The sequence below is a fragment of the Cyprinodon tularosa genome, unplaced genomic scaffold (assembly GCF_016077235.1).
Source record: "Cyprinodon tularosa strain WSP-4 unplaced genomic scaffold, ASM1607723v1 ctg33, whole genome shotgun sequence".
Lineage (NCBI taxonomy): Eukaryota > Metazoa > Chordata > Actinopteri > Cyprinodontiformes > Cyprinodontidae > Cyprinodon > Cyprinodon tularosa.
In genome coordinates, this window is record NW_024039041.1 from 1,737,699 (window position 1) to 1,760,309 (window position 22,611).

Consider the following 22,611-nt stretch of genomic DNA (forward strand, 5'->3'; position numbering starts at 1 on the left):
ATCCCAAACTGGGACTGAAGTGCAGTGCTTGTGGTTTCTGAACAGCTTATGCTAAGTCTGTACCATGGAAATAATCTACTCTTAAAACCCAGGAAACAAATCAACTATGGTAAGGACATAAGTCGCTGTCATTACCGAGTCATTAGGAAAAAACATTTTCATGCACCATGCAAGCCAGCAGCACTGGCAGAAGAGGGCAGTGTTTTTGTTTGTGTGTGTGTTTGTACTTCTCATCATGTTGTGTTTATTTTTCTGATGCCTTAAATACACAGCAAAAGCTCACTTGGCATTATATTTTGGTTTTATAATTTGTAATGCTTTTTTTTTTTACTTCTTTTTTGTTCAGTGCCTTTGCATTTGCTCTCTGTGAGCACAGCGCAGGTCTGTGTTTGCATGTTTCTCTGTGCTGCTGTGGGAATGCAGGATGATTTCTCGGGTGCTGAATAATGAATCAAAGCATCGGAGAGGAGCAAAGTCATCCTGCAGTAGCTTGTCTCGCTGCACTGCTTTAGCTGAGCAACATGCCTAAAGCCTGGAAAAGGTTCTCTTTAATAGGGTGTAGGCCCAGCAATCAAATTCTCAACCATCAAGATGCAAACTAAATTCTCCCTCAATCATCTCCCTAAAAAATCAGACTTAAAAAAAAAAAAAATTAACTTAATCTTTTATACAAGTACTATTAATTGATTATAAGAAAAAGGTGAAATAAATCAGTAGCTAGGGTGATAATGAACACTGGATTCAAGAGAATAATTAAACATAAAAACTCAATGGAATCTAAAGCTTTTCTAGACCTAAGTATTCCTTCTGTGTGAATTCCGCTCAAGTTGGTTCAATAGAGAAAATTAAAGATTCAATGCCATGCTTTTTTAAGCCTTTCATAGTCAACTATAGACAGGTTTGATAAGCGGAACTACAGGGGCTGCCATCTTTATATGTCTCTGCTGGCATCTTCCGGTTTACTGTACGCAATCAGTATAACCTGAGGAAATAAACAAATTAGAAACACACACATACAAGATTGCTACCCAACTCAATGATCAGAAAAAAGTTATTGTGAATCACAGACATTTTCTGGGACATATTGTGCCATATCTGGTTGCAGCAACCTGTAAGCAAATATTTAGAACAAGAGTGTTTTCAACACCAACTAGTGAGGAAATCTCAGTGAGGATGTAGTCCGTAGCTTTATATCCAAAACCAACCACAGATTTTGAGTAACAGGTGTATCTAAAAGCTTTGACTATGAGGAAAACTTCTAAAAGACTCTCTGTTTTTTCTTATCACTTTATTGATAACAAGCAAAATCATTTCCTTGAACTTTGGTTGGGATACAAGCAAACTCTTCAGCCAAAGATACATAAACTGGAAAAAAAAAAATCGCTTTCAGCAAAGCCCTCAATTTGATGTTAAGTCTAGGTGTTTATCATGTTAGCCAAGTGCTAGAGTATAAAACCTTGACATCTTAGCAGTGTGGTGTATCCCCAACACATAAACAAAAGAGATAGCGCCAACCCCAGAGCTAGAGTAAGCCTAAACAGACTTTGTTACTATGTACCCATGTTTATGGTGTTACCGATACACAGAGATTAGAATCCAGGTAAATATCTGACGTGGAGCTCCAGAAGGTAGAAATGTTTTCAAAATGATGCAGGATTGCAAGGAATGGATACTGAACATTTATACACATTAAGGCTTTTGATAATCTGGCTCTGTTTGTCAGCTACAGAGCAGTATATGAAGCTAGAAAAACAGAAAGGGTGAATGAGGTATGATTAGGGTGCAGGTAATAGACACGCAGGGGAAACTATGATCAGAAATTGCTGCAGCAGTAAAAGCCGGACCAGACATTGTCAGTGCATGCATGACACTTCTAAGAGAAACAAATGAGAATGTACCCATTATAGAGCCTTTGCCATTCAATCTAAATGAACATTGACATCATCCGGAAATGTCTAGCAGAATAAGCTTAACTGTGGATAAACTGTGAAAAAAGATAAAACACATTCCACTGGACTTTGTTTCCAAGTTTGAAGATGTTTTGCTTGCCATCCAGGAAGGTTTTTCAATTTAAAATGTCACAAATAGCGTTGAATTCGAAGCTTTATAGAGTAGCCCAAACAATTAGATTTGGCTCGGAAAACATGCTAATTGAACCAGAAGAACAGGTCCGCCCCATAGGAATTGTGAGTCATTTGGATCCTTTGTTTGCCTGCAATACCTGATACTTGTCTATGACTCTGATATGGGGATCGCCAGGGGAAACTGTTGGCTTGGCTGCCCAGGCAAGATGCTTTGGTCCACTGCATGGGTGTGGGGATTGAGATAGTGGGAAGGAAGCAACTCTTTTGCTGTGTTGTAGGTTTTTGAGAGCTGAAACCTGAGTCCTCCCCCTTTGGAGCCATACATTCTTGAGAAACTTCTATATAGACAGCTTCATATCTTGCTTCAAATAAGAGTCTCAACCATGGATAACGAAAATGTTGTCAAGCTTAAAACAATAAATACTTTACTTGCACATACTTTAGCAGACAAAATAATTTTCTCACAAGCCTGTATCACACTTCAAAGGGATGATAGAGAGTGTTTTTGTCAAGTCATTGTTTCATGGATCTGGATGAGGCCTATGAATCATGTTCTTTAAAAGTGTCTTTTAGGAGATGACACATACGTACAGGACATATCTTAGTTGCCTAAAAGCCCAATACACACATGAGCAACTGCAAGTCGCTCATTGTTACCATTATGTCTAATGATCTTGATATTAAAGCGTACCAAAGAGGCGATTGTCCAGCTTTGGAACTTCAGGCTCTTATTTTTTTTTTTTTCAGATGGTGTAGTGCAGTTGGGATGTTCAAGCTATTTCAGGATCCACTGGAGTGGTTCACCCCGAGTTGTGGAGATACCAGGATGAGACATTTCCATTATGTCTAAAAAATGCCTTGTCAATCCAAATAAGCCAGATGAGTGTCTGCCTTTGGTGAAGGATTTTGAATCTCTTTGATCTGTTTTTCTTTATTTTTTGAATATTTCAAGTTTATTGTTCAAGAATTACAGAAGAATGGAGCTCAGGGTGGATATAAGTCCTGTCTTATATGACTCATGGATATGAGTCCTGCCTTATGCAACCACTGCAAAAACATATATTTTTTTAAAGGACAAAACAGTTTTCTCCCTTGGAGTCAAATGCCACTTTATCCCACCGGAAGTCTTCCTGTTGCCTAAATTATTTTCCAATGTCTTCTTCTTCTTCTGTGCCTGTAGAAATGTTTGTGCTTTTGATTTGTGTCAAAACACCACATAGTCACTCTATTGTGGAGAAGAAATAGAATAACCAAAAGCAAAACTTTAGATGTTTTCTTCTACCTACATTCTGTACCTTCACATTTGCTCTTCAAATATAACTTGGTGTCATGGTCCTGGCACTGGTGGCTTGATTGCTTATTCCACCCACCTGTTTAGCTCTGCCTGTTCTCATCATTTCTTATCCCTTCCACCTGGTTCCAGCCCCTATATATACGGTTTGGTTTCAAGCTTCCAGTGCCAGATTATTCTAGCTGTTCTACTGAGAGTAACTCTAGCGTTCGAACTACTTTTCTGATTATTCTGTTTGGTGACCTGTTTCTGTCTTGTGGATCCCGAGTTTTGCTTCGCCCCTGTCTGCTCATTTAGTCTGATCGGCTCTGGACTGTGTATTGGATGCTACTGGCTTACCGAACCTGGACTGTTTTCCTGACCACGGCTTGGACTCCCTCATCGGTACCTCATCAGCTCTCAGATCTCCTGGTAAACGAACTTGGTTCTGTTTCGATTTCGGCTTGGATCTCCCTTTCTGTCAACACCTGCTCCTCGGCGCCGTTTGGCTTCAGCGCCGCTCTCCTCACTGCGCTTCGGGGGCCGCTCCCGCCTGCGGCGGAGGACCTTTCCCCTTCACGGTTTCCTCCTCTCCTTCTGTGATCGGACTGAACTTTGAACCAGAGGATCCGTGAAGTCCGCCCCTGCTGACGCGCCGTTTTCACGCTGCTTACTAAATAAAGTCTGTTAAACTCTTCCAGCTCTGTCTGTCTGAATATTGGATCCAAGGTTTAGAGCCTCCTGACAGAATAATCTGGCCATTATGGATCCATCGACAGACAGATCCTGGCGCGAGGGCGTTGATCAGAAAATCACTCAGTTAGAATCCGGGGTTACTGAGATTGTCGCTCACCTGCGCAGCCAGACTTCTGCTGCCTCTGATCCTTCCCAAGCAGCCGCGCCCGTGTCCACGGCCCCGCCCACTGTCTCAGCTTTTCATGAACCTCGTCTGTCTACCCCATAGCTTTTTAGGGGAGAACCTGATCAGTGCAGAGCCTTTTTAACTCAGTGTGAAATTCATTTCGAGCTACAGCCCTCCGCGTTCCCGTCTGACCGGGCCAAGGTGGCTTATGTAATTTCACTATTGGCTGGTAGGGCGAAGTTATGGGGGACGTCGGAGTGGCAGAATAATTTCTACCTGTGCGACTCTTATCAGGATTTTTCTGAGGAATTAGTCAGAGTTTTCAGCCCCATTCTTCCCAGCCGTGAGGCCTCTAGGGGTCTCCTGTCTCTTAAGCAGGGGAGTCGGTCTGTGTCCGAATATATAATTGACTTCCACCTGCTGGCAGCAGAGAGCCCGTGGAATGAGGAAGCTTTGATGGACGTTTTCATCACTGGGCTTGGCGAGAGGATTAAGGACGAGCTCTCCACCCGTGATTATCCTCGCTCGCTAAAGGAGCTGGAGGAGCTCGCCACCCGGATTGACCATCACCTTCAGGAGCGACGCAGAGAGCGGGGCCCACCGGTTCATCACCTCACCTCCTCTTCCGGCAGGGAGGTTCACAGATCGACTTCAGAGTCCCCTCGTTCCGCTGGACCGTAACCCATGCAGCTGGGACGCGCTCGGCTCTCCAGGGAGGAGAGGGATCGTCGTCTCAGGCTTCGGCTCTGGTCCATTGGTCGAGTCACTGCCCAGTAAAAGGACAGGCTCAGTAGGAGTGGGGAGGATCCTGCTGAGCCGAGCCAGACTATCTGCCTCTCCAGACTTTATGCTTCCTGTGACTCTGTCTGTTGGCTCTCGCAGCCATAGTTTGTCTGCCTTTTTGGACTCAGGAGCAGATACCGAGTTCATGGATGGGGCCCTGGCCAGACGACTCGGCATCAAGCTGCTTCCTGCTCGGGACTCCCACAAGGTAGTAGCCTTAGATGGGCACCAGCTTAGTCAGTCCTCTCTCCTAACTGAGCCTGTGGAACTGGTAGTGGGCGGTAATCATGTTGAAACATTGTCTTTTCTTATTATCGAGTCACCTGAGGTTCCTGTTATCTTACTGTAGGTTCTACCTGGTTAGCCAAGCATAACCCTCATATAGATTGGCAGAGAGTGGAGGTGTTAGGTTGGTCCTCTTTCTGTTCAAGCTCCTGTTTGCGTTCAGCTAGGTCCTGGACGCCAGTTTCTTTAGAGGACTCAGAGTTTTTTCCAGACCTTTCCAGTGTTCCGGAGGAGTATCATGACCTCCGGGAGGTGTTTAATAAGGGATGGGCCACAGCCCTACCTCCCCACAGACCTTTCAATTGTGGGATCGATTTACTGCCTGGGACCACCCCTCCCAGGGGCAAGTTATACTCCTTGTCTGCCCCTGAATCTAAGGCCATGGAGAAGTACATCTCCGAGTCTCTCAGAGCAGGAATCATTCGTCCCTCCTCCTCCCCTGCTGGCGCGGGGTTCTTTTTTGTGGGAAAGAAGGACAGATCCCTTCGGCCTTGCATTGACTATAGGGGGCTAAATGACATAACGGTTAAGAATCGCTACCCCATTCCACTAATTAACTCTGCATTTGATCAAATTCAGGGAGCTAGAATTTTTACTAAGCTCGATCTCCGCAACGCTTACCATTTGGTTAGAATCCGGGAGGGTGATGAGTGGAAGACCGCATTCAACACCCCCACCGGTCACTATGAGTACCTGGTGATGCCTTTCGGGCTCACCAATGCACCAGCGGTTTTCCAGAACCTGGTCAATGAGGTACTCGGAGACATGGTAGGCCACTTTGTTTTTGTCTACATCGATGACATTATCATCTACTCTCGGGACTTGGACACTCATAGGCAGCACGTTAGAGCCGTCCTGCTCCGCTTATTGCAGAACCAGTTATTTGTTAAGGCAGAAAAGTGTGAGTTCCATGTAGACACTATTTCTTTTCTGGGCTTTGTAGTCTCCCCTGACCAAATCTCTATGGACCCCTCTAAGGTGCGTGCAGTTACAGAGTGGCCAGTGCCCAAGGATAGGAAGCAACTACAAAGGTTCCTAGGCTTTGCAAACTTCTACCGCAGGTTCATTAGGAATTTCAGTCAGGTGGCTGCACCCCTCCACGCCCTCACCTCTGCCAAGGTTAGGTTCTGTTGGACCGATCAGGCTGATCGGGCTTTCCTTAGGCTTAAAGCCGCCTTCTCCTCTGCTCCAGTTCTTGTGTCTCCTGACCCGGACAAGCAGTTTATTGTTGAAGTGGATGCCTCTAGTACGGGGGTAGGGGCTGTTCTTAGTCAGGAGGCCAGGGATGGGAGGATCCACCCATGTGCCTTCTTCTCTAAGAAGCTGTCAGCGGCTGAACAAAACTATGATGTCGGGGACAGAGAATTGCTGGCAGTCAAACTGGCTCTGGAGGAGTGGAGACACTGGCTGGAGGGAGCCAGTACTTTCCTGGTCTGGACTGACCACAAAAATCTGGAGTACCTTAAGTCTGCTAAGAGACTAAATCCCCGACAGGCGAGGTGGGCACTGTTCTTTGGCCGTTTCAATTTTTCTTTGTCTTACAGACCCGGGTCTAAGAATGTCAAGCCCGATGCTTTGTCCAGGATGTTTGAGGCTCAGTTGGTGCTGAGGAATTTGTCTTGCCCGAAACAGTAAGGTGCTCTGTCACTATGGTCGACATTGAGAAGGAGGTTAGGCAGGCCCTCCACAACCAACCTTCTCCCTCCCAATGTCCTAGTGGCCGTTTGTTTGTCCCTGATACCCTCAGACAGAGAGTGTTAAGTTTCTGCCATGCATCCCGTTTGTTCTGTCATCCTGGTGTGTCCAAAACCATTTGTGTTGTCCGGTCTCAGTTTTGGTGGCCTTCTCTGTCTGCAGACGTGCAGGAGTTTGTGGCAGCCTGTCCCATTTGCAACCAGTCAAAGTCATCCAAAAGACCCCCATCTGGCTTCCTTCGACCCCTTCCCATCCCATCCCGGCCATGGTCTCACATTTCCATGGATTTCATTACTGGGTTACCGTGCTCAGAAGGTAACACCGTCATCCTCACTGTCATAGATAGGTTTTCTAAAATGATTCATCTGGTTCCTCTGCCCAAACTTCCCTCTGCCAAGGAGATGGGGGAGGTTCTAATCCGTGAGGTCTTTCGGCTTCATGGTCTCCCCACTGATATTGTTTCAGACAGGGCATCTCAATTTGTGTCCTGTTTCTGGAGAGAGTTCTGTTCTCTGTTGGGGATCACGGTCAGTCTGTCTTCAGGTTTTCACCCCCAAATAGACGGTCAGACAGAGAGGGCCAACCAAGAGGTATAAACTAAGATCCGCATTCTCTGTGAGGCTGATCCTACTAAGTGGGCCAGCCAACTCCCTTGGGTCGAGCATGCTGTCAACTCTACTCCCTCCAGCACCACTGGGTTGTCCCCTTTTTACATTGTTTTTGGTTTCCAGGCGCCGGTGTTCACCATTCAGGAGAAGGAATCCAAGGTTCCTTCGGCCCATCTTTCGGCCCTCAGGTGCCAGCGGGCCTGGAGAAGGGCTAGAAGGGCCATTTCTAAATCCCTGGTAAGCCAGGCCAAAGCTGCTAACCGCCGGAGGGTTCCTGCGCCCGCTTATCGGGTGGGTCAAAGGGTTTGGCTGTCCACCAAGGACCTGCCATTGAGGGTGGACAGTAAGAAGCTGGCTCCCCGTTTTATCGGGCCCTTCTCTATCTCCAAGGTAGTGAACCCGGTGGCTGTCCGCCTTGACCTTCCTCGTTCTTTACGGGTACACCCCACATTTCATGTGTCCCGAGTCAAGCCTGTTGTAACCTCCAGGTTTGTGCCCACCTCTAGTTCGCCTCCACCGATACGTTTTTTTGATGGGGGTCCGGCCTACACTGTCACCCGTCTCTTAAGGTCCAGACCAAGAGGCAGGGGGCTCCAGTATCTGGGAGACTGGGAGGGTTACGGGCCTGAAGAGCGCTCTTGGGTCCCAGCCCGTTTCATTTTGGACAAGGACCTGATCAGGGATTTCCACAGAAATCACCCAGAGCAGCCTGTTGGGGCGTCTGGAATCCGCCCTTGAGGGGGGGGTTCTGTCATGGTCCTGGCACTGGTGGCTTGATTGCTTATTCCACCCACCTGTTTAGCTCTGCCTGTTCTCATCATTTCTTATCCCTTCCACCTGGTTCCAGCCCCTATATATACGATTTGGTTTCAAGCTTCCAGTGCCAGATTATTCTAGCTGTTCTAGTGAGAGTAACTCTAGCGTTCGAACTACTTTTCTGATTATTCTGTTTGGTGACCTGTTTCTGATCCCGAGTTTTGCTTCGCCCCTGTCTGCTCATTTAGTCTGATCGGCTCTGGACTGTGTATTGGATGCTACTGGCTTACCGAACCTGGACTGTTTTCCTGACCACGGCTTGGACTCCCTCATCGGTACCTCATCGGCTCTCAGATCTCCTGGTAAACGAACTTGGTTCTGTTTCGACTTCGGCTTGGATCTCCCTTTCTGGCAACACCTGCTCCTCGGCGCCGTTTGGCTTCAGCGCCGCTCTCCTCACTGCGCTTCGGGGGCCGCTCCCGCCTGCGGCGGAGGACCTTTCCCTCCTCTCCTTTTGTGATCGGACTGAACTTTGAACCAGAGGATCCGTGAAGTCCGCCCCTGCTGACGCGCCGTTTTCACGCTGCTTACTAAATAAAGTCTGTTAAACTCTTCCAGCTCTGTCTGTCTGAATATTGGATCCAAGGTTTAGAGCCTCCTGACACTTGGTCCCAAAAAACAAAAAAAGTAGCTTCCCCCAAAGAATAATTGGAGTCCCCCTTAAACGGGACCTAAAAAAAAGGACTAATGCTCTTTAGAATGAGTCAGTTAAAATTGTTTTGGTAGCTTTTTGAGGCAAAACACCTTGTGCTGCACTTTGGAAGTATTTCGGATAATTTGCAGGAAGGATTATATATACCATCAAATCAGACCTTAAAATCACTAATAATAAGCATTTTTTGGAGACAAGAATTTCTGAGATTTTCTCCTTTACCTGATACTCCTAAATTAATATATAAGCAAAAAAAAAAAAAAAAAAGGTAAAATGGATAGATTTGAGATAGACTGTGATTTGACAAGAAATTTTGCGGTATCATATCTTTGCATTGTAAAACTATTTATAGACAAAACACTAAAGAATTGTATCTTGTAAAAAAATGTCCTTTCTGGTTGTATTCTTATTAATTTTGGAAAAGAACAGCAAATACAACGATTCATTGCAGTCTTCTTGGCTTGGAGCGGCAACACAGAGAAGCATCTACCTAATGACACCATTAAGATGTTTTACCACAGCATGCCATATTGTCAGCTACTGTGTTTCATTGTCTCATTATTAGCCTCCCAACACTGGGCAGATTTCAATATCAGTTTGCTCTCGTTATCTTTTTTCTCTGTTACCGTTTCATTTTGCGCTGGCTAAATTAAATGTAAAAACCATAATGCAATATTGCTGCAGGAGAACATGGCAGCTAATTACATTAAGCTGAGTTGTCTGTGGAGTTTGCAGCAGCTACAGACCCCCATCACTCTCCCGCAATTAGCTCTGGCTACTCCTCACAGCAGCAGGTGTTGTCCTGCATGTGCCAGCATTCCAGCTGAATACCTAAGTCAAGCACTGTGAGCGTCTCTTCATCAGTCTTGGTTAGTTCACCACTGCAGCTCTGTGAAAACGCAAGAGAGGCCCACCATCACATCACTGTGAAGGCCCTAGATAGAGATTATACATTTTTCTAGGCTGCATACACCTTGCTGTCACATTGGAAGCAAGGAAGGCTGCTGATTTGCAGAAAAGGCTGATATGATGCTGTCAAGTTGCAAGCAGAGGAGACTATTGAGCTGAAACCTTGGGCTTGAAGGTTGTGGTGTGTCACTGTGACAAGCAAGGGGAGGATTAGGAAGAGTGGGCACACAGCATTGGAAGTAGAGCCAATGAGTTTGCACACACACACACACACACACACACACACACACACACACACACACACACAGAACAAACACAAAGCAGTGGACTGGCAGCATTCCAGCATACCCTGAGAGCAGTTGGCCTAACTAAATTATAAATTCACAAGAACTAAATTACAAAGCTTGTGTACACACATACTTCTACTAGAGGGACACAGTTTATGCTCGCTTTGACACACTCACACCAGGGACACAGATTCTGCAACTATAATTAACATGTAGAAGGATATGTGAATGTTTGAATAAAACTGTCGTTTATCCAGTCTCTCCTGATATTAAGCTACTATTGATTACTTTTATTTTTTAACTACTTTAAGTCACTTTTAGGTGTCTAACAACTAGTCAAAGAGATAAATGGTGAAAATACGAAAGGGTCACAGCCCATTTATATCACAGAGCTTAGCTTTATTTTGAATAGTGACTTTGAACACTTTGATGTGTAATGCCTCGGTGAAGTGAAGACTAGAAAAACTACTAAGTAAAGAACATTTATATTGTTTTAACAGACAATTATGTATAATCTGACCCTGAATCAGTTCATTGAGGTTATTTCAATTAATGATTGTTTATTTCACTGAATCAGGTTCTACAATTAAAATCTGCAATAAGCATGGATTAAGTAATATCACGTTTGCTATATAAAATATATATATTAGCCGCTTCTTTTCATTTAAAAAAGAAAAAAGGCATAACTTTTGTGACATAAAGTGTGCTAATCATAGAACTTTAACAGTCTTATGCTCTCTAACAGTTAAAACAGAAATTAAAGATCAGACAAACTTTTAAGGCTCCAACCTTAAATTATTTTGAAGTCCTGCCATCCAGAAGTGAGTCGGCTCAGATGAAGATATGAAAAAATATAATTCCATTAGGATTTTTAGCTCAAAACATCTGTTACTAATGGAAAAGATAAATTTCCAGGTCATGTCTGAAAAAGAGAAGTACACAAATCAATGTATTTCTCTGTTATTATCTCATCATACCTTAAGAACATTGCATTGTAATATAATCTCTGATCTGCTTTATTGTATATTTGACACTCAGATCCCCTCCAGAAATACAGTAGGTCAGTATTTTTTTTTTTTTGGCTGTCATGTTGTTTCACTGGTCCAGTCTCAAGTGTTAAAAAAAACACATTTTTTTATACATGACTCTCTTGTTGAATTGTTCTGGTTACATGCCCCCAGCACAGCTACTTCACCAGAGATGTTACATAAGTAAGTGGCAGCAGCACTTGTTTGATGAGCAGTAACAGAGGAGGAAATTAAATAAATGTTGCTAATCACTGTAAATTGTCTTGGTTCCCTCCCAGACACGTTATGTTTCATTGTATGATTTGAGAAATTGAATCCTCACCAGGATCTCTGGGTGAATCCTTCCAGTCATGTAGTTAGTGATAAAAGGGAACTTTATATGTAAAGGGCCACACAGCGTTGTTGCCAATAACCCTACAGAACAAAAGCATCAAAAAAAGGGGGGGGGGGAACAAATAACAGATGCAGAATTCATCCAAGCATTCAAACATACACTCAGCCAAATTTGCATATTTGGGAGTTAGCACAAAGAATCCTTTAAGTTCCATTAAGACAACACTCTTTTTTTTCACTCAGGTCAACCGAAACAGTGTGGGTTGGAAGACTTAAATTTAAAAAAGTGAGCCTAATAAAAAGGTCTGTCCATATACTGTGCAGTATCCTATCAGCCAATGCTTGGTTGGTGCTTAATTTATATGAATTACTGCAACAATACAGCATGACATGGACAATCAGTCAATCAATCATGGACAATGGACAATCAGCTTTGATGAGGTGTTAAAAAAACTCAGGCTGTTTTACTAGACAGCATTAAAAAAAATTTTGTACAGAGAAGAAGGGTATAATTACAGCAATAATCTAAATTTCTAATTCTTAAATGCTACAACGATCATGAAAAGAACGTGCATTACAATATAAGGTGTGACAGTGTGGAACAAACCATGTGTTTTGAAAATGTATGGGTTTGATAAAGAATATATGAATAAATATAACTGAAGTTGGTCAAAGGATTATGATTGACAATTTACTCAATTACCAGATATTATAAACTCGCTTACCTGTGCAGCTGAACATCTGGATCAGCTGTTGAAATCAAGTGTGTGTTCTCCACCGGCAAATATGAATGACTTGACTTTTTTTTTTCTTTTCCATTGTAGTTCTTAACTCAAAGACCAGGAAAGAACCAGGTGCTGCGTAATCGATCGACGGGTGTAGGTGCCAGGAACAATGTAGCTGGGCTTCAAGCTTCTTCGAAGAGCGGAATGCAATCACTTCACCAGCAAAGTTGAAACACAGCTCTGGAGTTTCCTCCACATGGACATGATGGCCAGCTGCAACATCAGGGAACTCTTTATCCAGACCTTTATCCAATCAGAAGAGGACCTATACTCCCAACAGTCAGCTTAAGAGCTGTGTATCTCAGAATGTAACATAAAGGAATGGACTCCATTAATTAAAGTGGCAGTTCAATCCTACAACATTAGTGTTCAGTTAAAGTAATGTCAAATCATGAGAATGTTTCTTAAGGCTCAAATTGGTTTTCCTTAAAAGTTAGAAGATTGAATGTGAGCAATGAACATTAATGGGAACTCTTTGTCACTGTACTTGGATCAAATAGATATTTTTGCAATGGTTTTAGTTGTAAGGACTATGGGTAACAACTGAATGAAGATATATATAAGATATTTAAATGTATGTATGCTTGTGTGTACATAAATGTATTCATTTGAAATCGGTTTTTCAGTTCAATTCAGTTTATTCATACAGCAGCAACTCACAACACATCACCTCAAAGCACTTTACAGAGACAATTCAATCAGTTCAGTAAAATTGCTTGAAAGTGTTCAATTTAAGAAAAAACAGCTTGAATCATGGACTCACGGAATTGCAGTATACACTCCTCCTCCATGTGACGTCCGTATAAATTAGCTTGCATTGTGAAGACTCTGCAACAATGCCTCACACTGAGCAGGTTGAGGCTGATGGTTCAAGGGAAAGATGCTTTCCATGATAGAAAAGGTAACACAAACTAGGTCCATAGGTGGCTCACATAATGGACTTTGATTCATAGATAGATCAGCCCACATGGACTTATAGGAGGCTTAACAAACCGAGACAGGGTACAACACGCTATCTTCTGTCCCATGCTGACGAAAGTAGCAAATGGAAAAATCTCTTCACAAAGTATCCAACTTTGTATGCATAGTAAAATTGGTTGCTTTTAATTAATAGATGAGTTGAATTTTCTGCCCCACTTAGAGGTAAAGTGAAGGATTTTGGAAATATCCCCCCTCTCCACTTTAAAAATAATGTACATGCATGACCCCTTACCCACTGCTAAGAGGGAACGCCTGTTATATGTGTGCAAGAGCATGCAGGAGCCCATTTCTCCTCGAGGAGGTGCGGGGACTCAATGATAAGACGGTGGCTCGGATGGATCTCATCTCAACCATATTTATATATACAAATTTTCCCTCCAAATAAGACTGCTGGTATATTAAATTAATCATGACAAGCTTGTATGTGTGTGAGCTGCAGTGGAAATTTGGATAGGTTTGCGGGGTAAATAAGGATCTGGGGCCACCATATAACTACTAAAGATATAAATTACAAAATAAATAAACTTATCTTCCCTGGAAAGTTACAATATAAAGGTAGATAACTTCTACTTGCAGTGATGTGAAATGGATTTCTCCAAATAGCGAAACTTTACCTGTCGAGCAAAAACTTTGCAACCGCTGCATCAGAGGGAAGTCTGGCCTGTGCTTTCAGTGTACGCCACCGCTTGAAAGAATCTCCCATAAACACTGTGGTCCCGTTTCTCTCCTCTGAGGCGTTTCTCTTCTTCTCAAAGACTTAATAGACACTTTTACCTTACAACTATCAGCCATTTTCAAAGAACTGTGGTGAGAAAAGCGAGTTCCAACAACTGGCTGAAACCGTAGCTCACCACAAATATAAATACGCCTGAAAGTTCACATGCGCAGAAAAAGATTACTAACTGGGGATGAGCCAGCCTTACGTAAACATGTCACCAGAACACTTGACAATTAGGAGGAGCACTTATTTAGATGATCCACTCGGAAAAAGAACATCCTTCACTATACGTTTAACTTATTGTGTCAGGGAAACCAGTGCTCAGTATTAGTTCTGCTCTTTTTATTTATGTTATTTTTGTATCACTTTTTAAAGTTAAATATATTTCCGCGGTATAAGCCGCACAGCAAGCAAAAAAATAAAAAAATATCTCTTGACGTACTAAATCTATGAAATATATGATTTCTAGTTTTAAACTGAATTACTTTCCACCTTTTTTGTCATTTCTTATTTATTGAGCTGCACATGTAGAAGCATGTCTATTACATTATCTAATCATACATAATTTGAAATTCACATCTCACAAAAAACCCTCCCTGTGCAAGCAATGTCAATAAAAGATTTAGTTTAGCTAAAATTTTATATGGCCTCACAGTCTGGGCTTGTCCTAAACATGCTGTAGTTGTTATATTGTTATGATAATGTTGCAGCTGGATGAGCAGCTCCAGCTCACATCTACGGAAGCAAAGCACGCTCATCTCATCCATGGTTAATTACAGTGCATGTTACTCCAAGTAAGGCAACACTCCCTTTATAATAGCCTAAGCCAATTTCCACCTTATCATGCTTATCTCTGCTTGATCCTAGCATGCGGAATACAGAGAAAATTGCCCTCCATTTGTGGAGGAAAAGTGATTCGTCCGTAGTCAGTTCAACATTGAAATGCTCCGTCACTGTGTCAGAGGTTCCTGGGAAGTTATTGTGTGGATTCTGGACAAGAAGTCCAAGCACAATTCCATAGTCCCACTCCATTATTAAAACCATACAACCGTTAATAAGGGCATGAATAAATAAGGAAATGATGCAAGCTGAATGCAGCTCCCCCTTTCAAAACATCATGTAAGACTGTTTAAATATTTAAGGTAAAAATTAATTCTGTTTAATACATGCTTTTTAATTAAGTGAATGAAATAGATTCAGCACACATTTCAAATAATCTTCTTTGAAAAAATTGCAGTGAACCTCTTTGTATTTTGTCAGTATCTTCCTGTCATTATAAAGCTTAGCTGGCACAGGAAACAGAATGAGGGACATTGGGGAGATATTGACAACCTGATTTTAAAAGTATCTATAGTCAAGATGAGAATGGCAGCTTTTTGTCTTTTAACCAACGGAAAGGTTACTGAGAGTACAGTGCCTTACCAAGGGTGTTTACAACTATAAGAGACATATTTTTAGATTTCAAAACTGATTTATTAAAACAAATGTTTTGTGATATTTATGCACATAACTGATTAAAATTGGGAGAAAACTCAAATATGTTTTTGAAAATGTTTTACAAAAACGCACAATATGGAGTGTACTTGTAATTAACCCCCTTTCATCTGACAGCCCTATATATAATCCAGTGCCACCAATTAAGTCACCTAATTGGTAAACAGAGTCCATTTGTGTGTAATTTAATCTCAGTGTAAACACAGCTGTTCTGTGGAGGTCTCAAAGGTGTGGGAGAGAAAATTAGTAAACAAACTGCATCATAAAGATCAAGGAACACAGTAGATAGGTCAGTGAGAAAGTTGTGCATAGATTAAAAGTAAGTAGGAAAACAAAAAATTAAGATTTGTACTGTTTTATTTCTTATTCATTAATAAAAAATGTTTAAAAGCATTGGACGTCCCCAATCCTCAAGAAACTTCTACTTAAACCAGCACGGAGTAACTGGATGAGCTGCAGCGGACCATAGCTTAGTAAGGTCCACGAATCCGACTTTTAACAAAGAGTCTTGGACAAATACATTTTGTTAGATAAGATTTTTTTTTTCTGACAATCAAGAAAGAAGTGATGTTTCCATTTAGCAAAAGTAATTAAGAAAGTCAGCCAAAAAATGTGGAAGAAGATTCTTTGGTCAGGTAATTACATCAAGTCTTAACATTTTGGTCAACATGCTACAGTTAATTTCATAATTACTCATATAGGAAGCTTTAGATTTTATTCAACAAGGACATATAGTAATGATAGGAAGTATGAAAGGAATCTTTTAAATGTTAACAAAAAAGCAGAAAAACTGAAATAACTTTTGCAGCAACAACAGAAAACATTATTTATAGCTTTCAAATGTGGTAAAGAATGACAGTTCATAAAATCATCTAAACCTTGTCAAAAGTCTATGAAATTACAGCAATCCAAGTCTTCTTGAAATGTCTTTGAAGCTCCTCCACAGATTTGGACTCACAAAACACATATTGGTACAAATAAAAGTTTTGTTTATACCTGTCTGCTAGATTTATTAATCATTTTTTTTGCCTTAAAAGTAACCCAGATCATTACCTTGAACACACCGAGACAACTTTAAGGAAGAAAACTCTGCTCTTCTGCTGGGAGAACAAGGTTTTAGTCGATGAGAAGATGTGAGCATGAAGCTTGGGACCTTATTCGTGTAATAAGCTGAATTAATACCTGATTTAAAAAGATAAGTGGCAATGCGACAAATGGGCCTCAATGTTACATCATATTTTAGTAGTGATAATTTACTAATGAAAAATTCCTGAGTTAGATACAATTAAAGCTACAGTGTAAAACAAATACAGGGACTTTCTGAAAGAAACATGATAGACATAATTATGTTATTTATTAATAATCTCAAGTCTTTATATTAGCATGGACATAGAAACTGCTATTTACAATTACATAGGCGCAGGTCTTTTATTTATGGAGGCAGAAATGTTTGCGCCACGGCAGCGTAGAGCTGACAAACTAGTTACTGCGTTGATCGCCATTAGGCTCAAGTGTGACTGTGGGCAAGTACAGTATAGAGGGTTCAATTGAGATGGAAGTGAACAATCGATGGCAGCAACATGCCGGAGAATGCTCTTTTGCTCGAGCGTCTATACTTATTCAGCAACATCCCTAACTTTTAACTGGTACTCACAGATTACTTCTCAAACTACTGACAACAGAAACTTTACTAAATTGAGGTAAATATCATTTATTAGATACCTGTGTGATTATTTATATCACACAGACCAAAGTAATTTTCTGGATACATATCTCAATTGCTTTTCTCTGGCTCCCCTGAAGAACATCAAATCTTACCTCCTCAGCTCCAGTCAGCCCGGTAGCACCTCTCTCTCACCTGGCTGCTGTCCACCATGCCAACATATTCTCATTATGAGTGCGTATGAAATCGTACGAAAGGTTATGCACAGTATTTCGTACGTTTTTGGACGTTTTTCCCTCAAAAAACCACATCAGTGCGCATGCGCTGGCAGACAGAAAAAAAAAGCAGATCCTTGGACGGATGTAAAAATGGGAAAAACAGTGCAATCATCACTTATTCATGTCTCTAACTACGTTGCCCGCTGTTTTATATCTTAGGGTTAGGGCTAATTGTAATTTATATTCTATATTTGTGAATGGTGCATCAGATGCGCATGCGCATACAACGAAAAAAACGTCCAAAACGTATGAAATTACGGTGCATAACTTTTCGTACTATTTCACACGCACTCATAATGAGAATAGGTTGACCATGCCCTCTCTGCCCCCCTCCCTCATCCTCTTCCTCATCTAATACAGTAACCCCCGAGCCACAATCAAGACTTGGACTCTGTAAGCTGTGAGTTTAAACTTAACGACTACGTTTACTTCATCTGTTTATATCTTTATGTTAAGCAGCTCATTAAAACATGATGACAATGTGAAACAAATAACAGGTATATTTGCTGTCTTAGGCCTATATCAAATCTATATCCTACACAGAGTAATAAAATACTATTCATAGAAGTATCAAACCTCTTCAAACTTAACAAGATAGGTATAGCGGACGTTGCGGAAGCCATTTTGTTGTATGTAAAAACCTCCATATTGTTGGAGGGGGAGGAGCGGCGGGGGGAGCCGTTCATGTCGTATGGAGTTTGACCATTAGATGTGTTAATGAAAATAACACAATATAGCTTAAAGGATAAAACAATAAAGCTTATTTTCTTTTATGAATTGTTAGGGGTGCGAATAATAATAGTAACAAAAAAACAGTGTTTCTTAATGTTGGAGATTGTGTCATTTTTGTAAAATAATTGTACTTACATCAAAAGTTTGTTTTTATTGTATTTTGATTTAGGTTAAGATTGTGCAAAATAGACCTTTTACAAATCTTAACTATAGGTGTACCTTATTGTAAAAGGTGCTGTTAGTGTGAATATCTGTATTCCTTGCATTTAACTCCTTGACAATTATTGACCAGCTTGACTAAAAATGATGTTTTACCAGTTAAATCTATGTATCAAGAATCTATCTATGCAGTTTGGTGATAAGGATCTATAATTATAAACTGAGCAAGGAAAACCATTTCAAAGGATAATTATTTTTCTTTCAGGCGGTCTGTGTGTGGGAGGACAACTCAGCTTCCTAGGTTACAAGCACTGAGTGACAAAGCTTGTCTTAGATGGCTGCTGGAACTGTACTCAAGTTCATGATTGATCCACTTGCCATTATTTGCTATTGAAAAAAGGAAGACAATTATTTAAATAAAGCTGACAACCTCCCTTTATCTACATTAGGAGCTAACTGTATGATACAGGCATTGTGAGAGAGATCGTCAAACACTTCTTATGACACTCTACTGTACAACAGGCCTGCAGACGTTTAATGATGCTAATTGGACGTTTAACAGTTCAACTGTTAAATATTCAGGGGTGCAATACATATATTATAATTTGAAAATCAAAAGAATAACACAAACCTGTCCAAAAATTTAATTCACTAAATATGTTACGTGATGCAGGACAGAGCTGTCCTGATGTGATGCATGGGTGACAAACCGAGACATACTGGAGAGGTGACATTTAAAACCTCCCGGGAGCAGTCAGAGCACGTACAATGGAGCAACTGCTTTACTCTAGTTGGGCTGGATAGAAACCGCCTCCACAACAGTGTGGTGAATCTCCTGAAGTCTTGACATACATATGTGAGGTGGGTGAGTTTACTCTCAGCTCATATATCTGTTTGACAGCTCCTATAGAGAAGCTCTGCACCTTTTACTTCCATCGCAAAGTCCAAGAGTTGGTCAATGGCAACTGTAATACCTGCTTTTATTTTAAAGGCAAAATCATCTAGTACTTTGTGAAACCACTAATAATAATTAAACTACTCTACTACTCTCTGTTACGATATAACAACTACATTTAATGGTATTTTATGTTCAAAACAAACTCAAAGTAGTGCAATTGAAGAGTGAAAAACAGAACATATGTGGTTTCACATTTTCCTACGAAACAAATATTGAAGGTACAGCCAGCATATGTTGCAGATATATATTGCAGTGCAATTAATGGCTATTAGAAATTACCTGATTGATGACATCCATTTGCAACATTTGCAACATCTCATGAAGCATTTTTTTAAACTCTTATTTGAAATAGTATGCAATGTATATTTACTGAGATTTGGTTGCTCATCTAAGCTGAGGCTCATCTAAACTGAGGTTGAGAAGAAGATAATACAAGAGGAGCTACAGAGATCCAGAGATCAGGTAACATAATTTCTAGACTGTCATGTTGTCTACAAGTCGACTCTTTATGGTAAAATATATAAACATTGTTGAGAAAAAACTTTTACAAGCCACAGTATTTAGGAAACAGAGTCAACATATTAATAGCGCAATCTGGTCAAAAGCGTTTTCAAAGATTGGAGCTTTCTTTTAAAATTCGGTGTTTTGTGGGCTGGAAAACGAACACTGCTCATAACCTTTTAAACCGGTGGTCTTCAACAGGGGGTCCAGAGGTACTGCATGGGGGTCGCAAAAGTTTTGGTTGATTAAACTTTATTTTTTATATCCCCCCCTTTGTTTTGGAAAAATATGCATCACATTCCCATGACCAAAATTCTGGCCCTTCTCTGTGTTGGCCAATGACACAGAATCTCTTTAAAATGCATGTTAATTTTGGCCTGTAAAACGAAAAATGTTAAAATGTTGATGTAATGTGAACAATTTTGCATGTGCCTTCAGGGGTATCTTACCCTCAAAGAGAAAACCGTTTAAATCACAATTAAGCACACAGGAGGAATGATCCATTCTGGACATAATGTGACATCTGGGCATTATTATCGCCGCAAGCTCATCCAGGAGGAGAATGTCTTACAAGTAAATGACTAGATGCAATCAATTGGTTTTCCTTGACAGAAACTTTTAACTAATCTCACAGTATTTTCTTTATAAAGTTCCCTGAGATTACATGTTGTGAATTGGCCCAACATAAATAAACCAAATTCTAAAAATTAAATAATTAAACATAACTTGCAAGAATGGGGTCAAACAGAACATAAGAGAGGTAGTCAAAACAATGGGGTGCGATTGTGTCATGCCCCAGGACTGCCTACCAGTGGGATTTGCCTGGAACACCTTCCGAGGGAGGCATCCAGGAACATAGGCAAACTGGTAAATCAAAAACTTTTTTCTTTTTGGCTTAGCTCTCTCTTTACACAACAGATAGCACTGCATTATGGTGATACTATAATGTCAGCCATATTCAGCTTTATTGAACTCCCGCTCCATTCTCCCCAACTTCATGAACAGGACTCCAAGATACTTGACCTCCTTCACTTTAGGTAGTACCCCTCTTCTGATGAAAAGAGGGCAAGCCATCTTGTTCTGGTCAAGAACCTTGAAGTCCAACTTAGAGAAGTTGACCTTCATCCCATTCTCTTTCAGCCATGCAACCAACCCTTCCTCATACTATAGCTCTGAAAAAGGAATGTTCCAGAAGAACCATGTCATCCATGAGAGCAGAAATCAAATCCCATGATCCTTAAACCAGAACCCCCTCTGTCGCGTCGTTGTCCCTAATAATCTTGTCCATAAAGGCTGGGAAAAGGACTGTTGAGAGAGAGCAACCCTACAGGACTCCAAAGTGGACTGGGAACAAATCCAACTTAATTCTGGAAATGTGGACCAAACGTCTTCTCCGCTTGTATAGTTAATGGATGGACCCTAGTAACTGACTCCATACTCCTGGACTGCACTCCACAGGGTACCATGAGGGACACAGTTGAATGTCTTCCCAAAGGTCCACAAAATACATGTGGATTGCTTGTGCAAAGTCCGATGAACTTCTAAACTCACTGCAGAGGGTATAGAGCTGGTTTAGTGTCCCACAGCCGGGACACAAACAATACTGCTCCTGCTGTGGCCAATGTTCTACAATCTGTTGGACTCTCCATTCCAGCACCCTGACATACACCTACCCTTGGAAGATAAAAACTATGATGCCTTGCAGTTAGAACATAACCTCTGGTTCCCCTTTTTATCGTAAGGGACCATCTATCCATCAGTCCAAGGTCACTGTCCCCAAACACTACATAATTTAAAGAACTGTCAGCCACAACAGTCTGACAAAATCCTGAGACCCAAATTACTTAAAGCAGATCTCATTCAAACCGGGTTGAGGAGATCCTCAGTGTTCTCCCACTGTCCAAGAATGTCTTCGGTCCCTGCTACCAATAAAAAAAGTACCATATTTTCACGACTATAAGGCGCATGTAAACGTCTTTATTTCCCTCAAAATGTGCGGCACGCCCTATAGTGCGGTGCGCCCTATGTGTGTTGTTACTGTGGACGTTTGAAACCACCATGAGAACGTTAAAGGGGGAAGTGTGGGCGTGGATTGTGTATAAAAGAACAGGTATGTGCTTTATGCAGAACTCCTCATCTCCTCATTGAGGAGATGATGAAAGAGTGGCTGAGGGAGTTTTTTCCACTCATCACCATTGCTGTTAATCTGTGACTCCATGCGTGCCCATCTCACAGCTGATGTGAAAAACATGGTGAAACAAATGAACGCTGTGCTTGCTGTTATGCGGGAGGTCTGATAAAGGAATTTCAACCGCTCGACATTGGTGTGAAGCGGCCGTTAATGCTGCTTTCACACCGGACGCAGCAGGTGCAGCAGAAGCGTGAGTTTACATGCAAAGTCAATGGTTGACGTGCGTTTGCGGCGCAGCAAAAGGTCCCGCAGCTCGTTTTGAGCAGCAGGCGCAGCGCGTCGGGAGCGTTTAAGCATCTGACGCGCGTGAAGCGCCGCAAACGCGCTGCTGCTCGAGATAGAAAAATTGAAGTTTTGCTGTTCGACGCGCCGCATCAACCAATCAGAGACGCTGATCTGGGAGCTGACAGCGAGACAGAAACATCCCTGATGATACAGAGTGCTGTGATCACTCATCTGAAACAGTTTATTAACGCCTAAATTAACTTAAAATGCTGGAACCTGCCGACAGAATATGTTCGCTTTTATTATCCTGGTGC

General features: G+C 41.6%; 1 long non-coding RNA gene across 1 annotated transcript; it reads left to right on the top strand.

The window, feature by feature from the left end:
- On the top strand, positions 1-12,565 carry LOC119788965. The gene is made up of 2 exons (XR_005281526.1): positions 1-109; positions 12,437-12,565. It is a non-coding gene; the product is annotated as an uncharacterized LOC119788965 (long non-coding RNA).
- Positions 12,566-22,611: the final 10,046 nt, after the last annotated feature.